Here is a 12,545-nt window from a genome sequence, read left to right as displayed (position 1 = left end):
GTGCACTTTTGTTATCTTTCTTCGTAACGCGCTGCAGCAATTGTGGCAAGCTCGAGGCGTTGCCCGAGTTACCGTCTGATTACCGCCGACAACAAGGAAAAACTCGAGTTATGTTCGACATGTTGTGCTGCGACAGATTTAAATAACAAATTCCATTTTTTTCAATTCATTTTCCTCCTCCAAGTAAATTTCCCACGGATACACGGTTATAGCAGTATCATTGCAACAAAAATTATATTTCGTAAGGATTTAGAAAAATTTCTTTGAATTTAGATTGAATTTAGAAAAATTTGAAAATTTTCTTTGAACCTGCCACAAGCTGTTCATGCTTGTTTAAACAATTTTTCCTCTCATATTTGCTTTTTTTTCTCTCTTCCGAATCCATCGAACACGTCGATATCTGGAAAAAATGATAAAGAACTTAGAAAAAGCAATATTTCTGCAAATCCATTCCTCTATATTCCAGAATAAGTGCGTCACAAACAAACAACATATGAAATTCATGATATTAAAATTGGAAAAAAAATTTATTGATAATTAAGAGAACTTCCGTTCGTCATTTTTTTTTCTGGAAGGCGACTGAAATTTCCAGAAATTCCAATATATGTTGCAAAGGGAACCTGACCATAAAAAATGAGCACGGCTCAAGTCTGATTTTTTGCGAATTGTTTAAAAATTACCACAACACGATTTGTAATTGTGGTATTAACTTTTTTTTGTGGTGGGCGATGAAAATTTAAAAAAAAAATACTCGGATAGATGTGTGCACTTAAACACTCTCATTTATCCACTAAAATGTTCTTACAATATATTTCCCTCATAATATTAAGTAAAACGAAAAAAAACAGCTGTTTTTCGAGCAAATCAACAAATGATGCTGATAAAAAAAGGCGAAATCGATTTTTTCGAAAAGAGAAAAAAATTTGGCAAGCTCAACACCATACATACACACAAATTCCCAACTTATTTATGGCTGTTTTCCTCTCCTTATATTCCTCTTTTCCTCACTTTTTCATTTATGGTCAGCCTTATCGATTCGATACATAGAAACATTTTTATAATCTGAAAAATAGGACCGGCCCTACAAAAGTTCTCTAAAAAGTAGGTCTGATGAAAATACACAGTTAGCAATCTCAGTTAGGAAAAACTGAGAACCGTTCAAAGCAAAAAAAAAAACTTTTCCAAAAACAATTTTTCCGCCAGAGGAAAGAAAGTATTTTTGAGAAAAAAAATGTGGAAAAACTGTACTGTTTGGACATAAAATTAAAATTGTTTGCCGTAGGAGCGCCAGTTCTTCGATATCAACGACAAGGAACTCAATTCCACCCAAAACCAAATGGATCTACCTCACTTTTCTTAAGTTATTTTAAGCTATTCCTGAAAAAACCTTATTTTTCCCTCCTTTTTTTATTCTGAACTTTTTCCTTTTCGTTTTTCTTTTTGTATTTTTGTTTGTTTTTTCTTTACTCTTTTTCTCCCTCCTATTTTGAACTTTTTTGCCACATTCTTCTTTACTGATCGCGTATTCATTTTTTTTATTTTTCCACCCACGCCTTCCCCTTTTTCTTTTTGCTGAGAACACTTGTGCTCTTAGACATTGATATTTTCTCTCTTTTCTTCATCGGTTTTTAGGGATCATAAAAATTAGAAAAAAAGAAAAAGAAAAATGTCAAAATGCTGCATTTGTTAAAGTATCAAAGGTAGAAAGTGGCTTTTATTACATTTTTTAAATTCTCTGTAGTAATTCTTATCGTTTTTTCTTTTATTCTCCTTCTCCGTGGTTTCTGAAAAATGATAAAATTTCCTTGGAAAATTGTAGCTGAAAGTACATTGTATCCTCATAACGACAATGAAAAAAAAACATATTATTATCATTATACAACATCAGTTTTTGTAGTATTTTGTGTTTTCCATTATATTCACCAGTGATATTCACCAGTGTTTTTTCACAGGAAATTACAATTTCTTAATGTGATTTGAAAAGGAATCACACAAAAGAGGAAATAATTGTGTGCTTACAAAAGAAAGTCCCGTTATTGGTTGAAATATTTAATTTTTGATTTGAGCACCTTTGATCTCACTAATGAACATCGGCTTTCGGCTAACAAAGGCTAATAAGCCCTAACTAGTAAGGCGTTAATGCGTGGAGATCATCAACTACTTTCGATTCAGAAGCGAGAATCTTGAAATTTAGTTTCGATTTCTATAATTTCACCAATCAGCACAATTTCCACTATTTTTATTCAGAAATAGCAACTCAAAGAAAGCAAAATGGAAAGCGTTGGGAAAACACTGCTGAAAACGCTATGAAAAATAAGTTTTTCGGAGTTGAGTATCATTTCTCGCATGAACATCTCATTAAACGAAACATATCACAAACAAAAAACCATAAACAAACACAGATGGATTTATTACAGATTTCTTTATGTGAAATTCAGCAAAAGCGGCATGAGACCTGACGTAACATGAGAAATATCCATATATTATATTATCCATATATTATTATTATCATTATTATTATTGCTATTATTTTTATTATTATTATTATATATTATTATCATTCTATCCAGGACTATCCTTTGCGAGAAACACCCATAAGTGCAAGGGCAGGTGTAGCGCAATCGGTAGAAGATTCCGCTGTAGCGGCTCGATCGATCATTGGTTCGGAATCGCTCCAGTGCCAACCAAACCTTTCACGTCTACGGGGTCCATAAATTGGTATTTGGCTTATCTGTGAGGATAAAACACTGACTTTACACATTGGCTCGCTTCCACAAGTCATTATATAGGCTAGACAAGCGTTCGTAAACCTCAAACAATTCTCAATTGAGGTGAAGGCGTTGGCGCTTCGATCCTAAGCGGATTGATTAGCGCCGGACAAATTATCCTTAGTCGTTATAGGTGCAAATGTTGAGTCATACCTCCCTATGCGCTCACAAAATCCGCCATTCCTCTCTCATTTTTTCCAACTGTTCCCCTCTTGAAAACTTGACTTTGTGAACTGGATTTATGTTTTCTTGTTTTCCCGACGAAGTTTTGCTGAAACGTTACTATTGCCGTTACTATTACGTTTCGACATCCTCGTCTTTGCCAACCAAATACCTGCAAATTGTTTGAGATTGAATTGAAAATTGAAAATTGTTTGAGGTTTTCGAGGTTGTTTTCGAGGATCCCCTTAGATTCCTCCTTTCTCCTTGCCCCAAACCTCGATATCATTCCAGGTTCACCACGGAACTAACCGCAAACAGGAAAACAAACTGACCAGTCTCACCGACCTGAGGAGCTGGTGAACTGTCGTGTTCTAGCAGATTTTTACCCAGGATGAATGAGATTTGCATGTTTTGCAGTGTCCTTAAGTGTTGTTGTCTGGATAGTGTTAAAGAACGGCATGTGAGACAATCTTATGGTTCACAGAGTGTTGTGAACGGCATAAAGTCTTTGGTAATTGACTGAAAACTCATAAAATCGCATAAAGTCTTTGGTAATTAGGCACTTATTGCTATTATTCGTGGATGGATTCCTGACGGATTTCCAGAATGCTCCCAACCCCTTCCTAGCAGGTTTTTTTTCGTGGGCTAATCAGTTTATTTCAAATGAGATCTACGTACCGTGCATTATCCTTAAGTACTGATGTCTGGATAGTGCTAAGGAACTGTATGTGGCACAATTTTGTACTACCAAGACGTTGGAGGAGATTTACAGCATCAAAACCCTCGAACCATTTCCAGGATAAAGATAAGGTTGAAATATAAATTCATTGTTCTTTCACATTGTTCCTGATAAAAAATTGATCTAAATATAAAATTTTTAAAATATTTTTAGGCTATCATGTCAAAAAAAAGATATATTTATTAAACATAACGAAGAGTAAATATATTTATATGCTGAATATTAAACTGTTTCCAATCAAATCGCGTAAATTTTATACTCAGCACCAAATAGGTTCAACCGGATAACCGCGACGCATCTGCCGCAACACGTCAGTCTTTCTCCGTTTCACGTTCCATCGCTTCTCTTCTTCCCTCTCTCACTTTTCCTTCTTCCCTAATTGAAAGCTTATTCCTGATTGAAATATTTACTGCGAACTGTGTGTGTGTGTGTGTTTATCCTCGTTACAATTCGATTTCGATCAATATATCGACCACGGAATAATCGATATCTGTTATTTCAGATGTCCACAGCACGAACACATACATCGAATGATTCGAACGATTCATTGGTAAGTCCTGTAGTTAAATATAATAGGAATTACTGTAATGGTTTGAACTGTGGGTATACGTACTTTGTAAACGTGTCATCTGTATTTCTTGTTCCTTTAACGTTCGACTACTAAATTAGAAAAAATAGAAATATATTAGAATAAGAATATTTAAAAATAGAAATCTTACAAAAATTTATATCCATGAAGGTCGTAAATTTTACGAAGGCTTTCCCAGCACCACCAAACGATCACGCGAATTGGTTTCTTAACCACAACAACGGAAAATCAAAACATACCACCACCGTAAAAAAAAAATTAATGATCAAAAATCCTCTAGATTTCATTAGAACTCAATTAATTCACCATTCAGAACTCGAACGACGAAAACAGGTGCTTTACGATAACGGTTCGTTCCTTGAAAAATTTAAACGTGACAGCCTGCTTACCGTATTGGGTGTTCTGAAAAAATCCCTGGGACATATTCCCACAATCCATGCGTAGGCGCCCGCGCAATTAGCTGCACACGTGCAAATCTATTATCTACGCACCAATAGTCAATAGAACCAATATATTGTTGGGTACAGTAACCATAAAAAGAACGAATTTATTCGAATATTCGAATAATTGAAATCTCATCGGTTGACAGAGGTGTTTCATGTCCAATGTAGTTGCTATTCAAAAGTAAGTTCTAGTACAGTGCTGAACGAATTGAATACTATCGGAGAAGTTCGAATATTCGAATACTGCGACTGAGTTCCTACCCGGAGTATTCGAATATTCAAATTTAAAATATTCGGAAATTCAGTTTTTTTTTTCAAATACTAGGGACACATGCTCTGATTTCTGAACAAGGGTTTTGGCAGAGATCCAAAATTTTGCTAGAATGGTATTGAAACAGAGAAAAAAAGATATTACAGCTTTATATTTCAAGATTCCTAAATAAGCTCCTATTTATTTTATTCATGTTCATAGCTATTAATTTCCTAAATTTAGATATAGACCCTGTAATGTAAGACTTAAAGCCATCATCCCACGAATCTGGGATGGTGCAAGTTTCAGGTGGGTTATACCTATATGGGGTCCCAAATTATGGGGAGGAGGGTGATTCCGTCCATCTCTTCCTAATTGCCGTAAGAAACAGCCCGGAAGATACGGCTTCGAGTGTTCCGGCGTTCCGAAGCGTTCCGGAGAGTGCACAAATAAGGCCCCTTTATAAAAAAAAACGAAAATGTGCACTGGGAACTCTATAGATAGCATCCAAAAAGGGCCGCGGATAGGGTCCGCAGAAAAATCCGCTGATAAACTCTACAGATGAGGTGTGAAAAAGATGACCAGAAATAAGGTTCATAGAAAAAGGCCGTTGAGAAGGCTCACGGAAACTTTCTGGATGTATTCCACCAAAACGTACACATAAACCGATCTCGGATATCTAGATACCAAGAAAACCTTCCACGGAAAAGGTCACGGATGAGGATCACCCATACGGTCTGCGTGCGCGCAAAAAAAGGTCCGCAAATGGGTTCTAGAGCTAGATTCATGAGGTTAACGAAAGGGTCCGATGGAGGTTTGCGAATGGGCCCGCGAACAAAATCCGAAAACAAGGCCTGGGGATAAGATCCGCACAAGAGATCCACGGATAGGCATCAGAAAGGTTAGCCAATAATGCTTTAAAGTGGAAAAGGCTTGCATCTAAGGTCTGCAGGTAAGGTGCACGGCGGATGAGCCCGAAAAAAGCTTGCGGACGACACTGCGGATAAGACCTGGAATTAGGATCCGCAAAAGAGGTTGGTCCATGTAGAATCGTAGGAAATGTCCCCGACAAAGGTCATAAAAATTAGAAAAGGTTCATAGATAAAGTGCGCAGGAAAAAGTACAAAGAAAAAACCCCTAAATGAAAATCCTTAGGTAAGACCGCCGAATAATATCCGTAGAAGAGGTCTGCCGACCGGGGTTCAGAGAGAAGGTTTGCGTATAAAGGTGTGCGCATAAGTTCCGCAATCCGAGCTCGCGATAAGGCCCGCGGAGAGGATCCGCACAGAAGAGGCGCACGGATACCCATCCCGGAGAACGTTAGCCTATGATGTTTTAGGAATGGAAAACGGACGCAGCTAAGGCGTGAAGGTAAGGTCCATAACGGATGAGTCCGAAAAAGCATCCAGGCTTTGAAAAGATTGGAAAAGCGGAAGAGATCCACAGATTAAGTATCCAAAACCGCGCATATGTGTATGATCCATTGTTCCGTACGTATTCGTGTCCTTCAGGGAATAAATTCCGAAAATTTCCTTGATGTGAAGCGATCACCAAGCATTTTTTTAAACGAACTTTCCTATGTAACCCTGTATAAATTTAGAACAGCATTAGTGGATTCCTGCTCTTTTGCGCGCGAATTTTCATCTGGAATCGACAAAGCGGACCGTGTTCCTTGGATTCCATGATTACATCAAATTCCATTAGATTTCACTTTGGCAGATGGCAGATTCGACTGCAAATCCTTGTTGATTGGAAGGAAAAGTGGAGCTGAATGCAAAAAAAATAAGTAGCTAGCGCAAAAACGAGCGCAACACATTACCGTAATATTTGTATTGTTACAAAATTCATAACGATCGGATCGGAGTTATCTCCGTCAGCTCCGTCACGTGATTTCACAGAAAATTATCGCAAAGGATTTTTTCTCTCGGTTACATCCTCTCAGTCTTTCCAAACAGTGCTTCCGTAGTCACAGTATGTTTGTTCCATGCTGTGATCCGTACGAGTTCATTCTCATTCCACTTTAGATTTATGACTTTAAAAACTTATTAAATCTTTTTATTATATGTAATAATGATGTAATGGGAATTCAGCGTTTTGTAGCTTGAGCGCCTACGTTCGCATACATTTAACACCGCCCTTTTACAAGTTGTCGTAGCAACCCCTTAGAATGTTTCCAACATTTTCTCGGAAGTGACAATAATTTCTCACTCACCGCCCCAGGCAACCATTATCCATATCAATGTATTCTCTAGATGTCACCTATTCTTTATTCATTACGTTCACGTTCATTCTTAACCAAAATAATATCTATCAAAGTGGATTTACGAAAAATCCCTTAAACTTTTGTTCGGGAATTTCATTTAGAGAAAAAAAGTTCTGGAATTTTTTTAACTTTTCTCTTAATTTTTCCGATTTTTTTTAACTTTTCTATATCTGCGCATTTCTAACATTGCATTTTTTTTTCGAACCTGGCGAAATTTCAGAAATTCAAACTGAATTGAGGTTTGGGTTGTTCTGTTTCGGTTTCAGGTGTTGTATACGTCATGTTTAATAAACAAAAAAATCACAAAACAGTAAATACGATCAGTAAGAAAAGCTTCGAATAAAATTACACTTTTTCAGATGTTTTCCGGGGAATTCTGATTGAGGTTGCTTCGCGACATTTCTCTTTACGCCACTAACCTATAAAAGTTACTTTTACGTGTCTTTGGCTCCTGTGACGATATTAGATCATTAAAGAACTTCTCACTGTTTGTTTCCGTTCAGGACCAAAGAGCATTTAATTATTACGAAACACAGAAATATTTTGATCTATGGTGTTATGAATGACAGTTAATCAAATACTGTATATAATCGGCGGTTAATTGTTGGTTGGGACTCATGGATAGGTCCGTACAGCTTCATGGAATAGAGAAAATGGAATTATTTGCGACACCTTTTCCATCATTTGACGTTGTTGATGTGATTTTACCTCAGATCTCCTCCCTTTTTCCTCGTATAATTTCTTCTCAGCTTCTTTGGTTTAAGGTTTTCATTTTTAAAGGTTTTTTTTTGGGACTAAGGTGTAAGGTTCTATGATTTCGGTGGTTTTTTTTCCAAAAGTTACAAGAAGATTCTAGTTTGCGGATCGTCTTACAGGGATCTATAACGATTTTTTCCCGGACTGATGGGACACAACTAGAAATTGAGTGGAAATCTTCATTCTTTTGGCAAGGATAAGTAGAAAAAAACCAAAATAAGCGATAGCTAAAAATAAACAAACAACTAACTTTAAAAAATATTGAAAAACTTCACTGAGAATAAAACTTAGTGTCAGCTTCTCAGACTCCGACATAAATAAAGGTGACAGTAATACAATTTGAGCAACTTTTGGAAAAATTTCTCAAGGAGGAGTAGATTCATATTTTGTTTTATTTGTTTTATTTTTATTTTTATTTTTATTCAGTTCTTATTTTTTTAAAAATATTCTTATTTATTTTTCATATTTTCAAGTTTATTTTAATAAAGAAAATTTGTATAATTCAAAGTAGTAGGCATATAGCGCAACCTCATTTAAAATCATCCACTTATAAGGCTACGTTCAGCTTTACTCAACTACTACTCATCTACTTAATAGATTCTAGGCGATACTAGTAATACATTGGTGTAAGTCACGCTATCGTGCTGCTAAAAAACCAATAAAAAAACATTCATCGCCTCAAGCGTCTGTTTTTACTCTTCTCATTCGTTTATTCACCCCCGTTATTCGGTCATTCATTCGCTCGAGGACAATTCATTCATAACAATATTTCCGTTATAATCTCTTTGATTGTTAGCGACTGCTTAATTCTTCGGATCTACAAAGGTCGCTAAATTCCATTTAAATGAAAAATTTACAATTTACTTTCCTTAATTGATTTTATTTTTCACAAATCCACTACGGATGCGATGTAAAATTCACATATGTCTGCAAAAAAAGAGAAAATCCCAAAAACCGTAAAATTTTCTACAGGAGCGTCATCCGAGCTCAAGAACTCTCCAAACGGAAGCAATTTTGTGTAATTTTTGGAAATAATAACTATTAGAGTCCTTAGTTAAATATAAAAATAAATAAATAAATAAATAAACAGTACATAATAATATAATAAATATATAGTAAATATATTTAAATATGTTAATACAATAATAACCACTAGAATCCTTAGTTAGACGTAATTTTGCAGAAATGACAACGTCCTTTCTGCAAAATTACGTCCTTACACATATAGGACCATAGTAGCAGTCAGTTATTTCCACCAATGAGGTCAAAACTCACGAGGACCGCCCACTTCCGGTTTGCAGCATAATTAGCGGGAGAATTACTATTATTTGAGCAAAAAATGTGCTAGAACGTGATGATTTTTGACCGTAGCTAGCACTGACGGTTGTTGGCCATCCAGAAAGTAATGTTACTATATCAGAACTCGTTCTTCTTCCCGTTTTTAAAGATACATGCTTTTCGTTTTTTTTTCAGCTTTTTTGTAAGGAATTACGTATGTACATAGGAGAAAATTTTGAATTTTCCCGCAGTTTTTAATTCCTTGTCCATAAAAAAAAACTCAGTCGACTCTGGTATCAGTTACCGTACAACTATCAAAGCTAAACTACTTTGTTTTGTCCTGTGGGGCTATGTTGGGACCGAGTCCCTGGAAGGATCCTACCCTTTTCATCTATGCTACTGAACCCAGACGTCATGTAGCCTTATATCCAACACGTTCCTGAGTAACTTTTGCCCTGTTCTCGTGTAATTGATGAATTGTAATTCAATTTCATTTCAATTTTTCATTCCTTTTTTTCTTTTTCATTTCAATTTTCATTTTTTCCACTGCAATTTCTCATTTTCAATCAATTATAACCAATTACAATTGTACGCCCTTTGAAAAAGGAGATCAGGATCAAGACAAAAACAAAATGTGACAAACAAATAAAAAATGATGACAAATGCAATACACAACATACGTACATACGAACACGAAATATACTGTATCGTTCGATTCTTTTTCTTTTTATTAACAATATACCTGCTTCATTAGAGATAAAAGGATCCAAATAGGTGTTCCAGTCGGAAAGAAAGTCCACAAATTTGTTGGTAAAAATCAATTTAAAAAAATGTAATTTACTGTAATTTTAATAAATCCAATGGTTTAATACGAAGTTAAAGCTATACCTGGATAAAAGTCTGTTCCCTCATTGTTCCCTTCCTTTTCGTTAGCGTACAGTCCCCAATTTCTCTCCGATCGCCTGCGTCCTCTTTATTAAACACACTACCTCTCCTGATCGTACCCGGACCATTTTTTTTCGCGTTGAGGTTTTTATTATGTGATTCTGTGGTAATGTGGTAATGAACGATCCTTCTGTACATAGCTCTTCTGAGACGAAGTCTACGAAGTCGAAGCTGATCCAGGCTACAGTAATCCATATACCTTTAAAGAAAGGCTATTTGCTGTACATGTTTGTGTCGTTCTTAAGCGTTTTTCTTCTAAAATTCATAGAACAGTACTCCTCTTGTAAATAATACTAATAATAGTAATTAATAAATAAATAATGACAGTGTGCTGCAGCAATCGTCCACTTTATCACAATATTTCTATGCTCACACTCAGAATTTCGGAAATTTTCGGTAGTTTTCCGCACTAAGTCATGACTTCCATGGATTTTCCAAGAATTTCATGGACTTCTTATTGTGCTTCTGGCGCCGCCAAAGTGCTTATTTCACATTGAGCAGGTGTACTGTACACTAGTAAACAATGAAAATAAATGAGGATTAGATTTCTCATGGTGCACTGGAGAACGTTACATTTTCATTGAGAGAAATTACATTTCATTTCAAATTACAATAGTCGATTACGGCAAACCTCACGAGGAGATACTTACTAGTTTTTTTTTTCTCTCCTTTCATTTCTCTTTCTTCTTATACTTTCAAATCATATTGTTTTAAGAGAAAGAAAGAAAAAACCCTGTACTTTCAGGACTTTTAAATGAATAAAGCTATCAAATAGTTTTATACAAAAAAAACTTCAAACAATTTCAATTCTATTCAATTTCAATTTGTATGTAACGAAACGAATAAAAGGTAGTTCTATCGATGTTTTTTTCTCGAATATTCAGAACATTTTAACTATTCAATTCTATGATTTTTTTCCTTCGCCAAGAATTGAAAGTTCTATGGGTGGCCTCATCACTGCCAAGTAGTGCTAAAAAGTACGTTTAGAGAGAATCTACTATCAAATTTTAAAAACTAATAAATTAAGACCCAAAAAATCATGAACAAAAAAAAAATAAAAAATAATAAAATTAAAAAAATAATAATAAAATTCTAAATTGAAAAAAAACTACAATTTATTCAAATTAAATCATTTAAAACCTGGGAAATCCTTCTTAAAATTTCTTTGAATTTCCACAACCTCTCGAAATTCTCGGAATTATATGTTGTGATCCTCATCTGTAGTGACTGAGGTACAAGTTATAGTTATAACTAACATGCATTAAAGGCATTAAAGGTAAATTATGGAGAGGGATGTGATTCCGTGCATTTCTTCCTAATTGCCGTAAAAAAACGGCCCGGAAGATGCGGCGCCGAAGAAGGCTGGCGCGCTCCAGTCGAACTCCTTGTAGAAAATAGTGCGCCAGAACGCCTGAAGCCGTATCTTCCGGGTCGTTTTTTACGGCAATTAGGAAGAAATAGACGGAATGTCCACCCCTCTCCGTAGTCTTCCATCCCGTATACGAATACTCCACCTGAAATCCGTACCACCTCAGATTCGTGGGGTGATGCCTTTAACAGTGTTTTATGCAGATCACCGATATGAAACTAACTGGAAGGGGCCGCCAAACGACTTTTACGAGTTATCTTTGAAGAAAGAAATAGAAGTAGTAAATAATAAACTCATTAAAGATTTTTTTTTAAACTTCTTAAAAAATACGAAATCGTGAGAAGTAGAATTCTTCAGTTTATAACAACTTTCTTGAATTTTTTGACGACTGCGCGGCTCAAAGGTGAGCTGCATACTTCTTAGCGGTAATTCTTCATGCTTTCTTTTTTCTTTGAAAGTTTTTTGCTTAATGTACTTAAATGAATTTAGTAGCATTTCTCATTATTTCTTTCTTCGAATACACATACTTCGTAAAAGTCGTTTAGTGGCCAAAAACGCTCGCTGTAAACAATGCGATGAACTGAATTATCGAGAAAATGCATCTACAATCACTAAGAACTTTCCGCTAGCAGCACGTAATTGCAGAAATAAGAAAAAATCCTGAAAAAAAAAATTTGAGCAAAAAGTGTCATGTGCCAGGAGTCCAATAAGCGATCCAAGCACAGCCTAATCTCCGAGGATATTTTTCAAAATAAGGATTTTTAGTGTATGTCTATAACTGCAAAGTATAATTTTAGATTATGACCTTTTCTGTATGCCCGTAATTGCAGCCAATAACATAAAAAGGAAGGGATTTATTCATTTTTTGTTTACATCTCAAACTGACTACCGTAAATGTCACAAAATCTCATTAGTCAATGTTGATTACATTTCTTATGACTGTCGCAGGGGTTTCAACGGACATGTGCCTTTAAATTACACTT

Source organism: Necator americanus, chromosome I, assembly GCF_031761385.1.
Source record: "Necator americanus strain Aroian chromosome I, whole genome shotgun sequence".
NCBI classification, from domain to species: Eukaryota; Metazoa; Nematoda; class Chromadorea; order Rhabditida; family Ancylostomatidae; genus Necator; species Necator americanus.
This window is presented reverse-complemented; position numbering follows the sequence as displayed.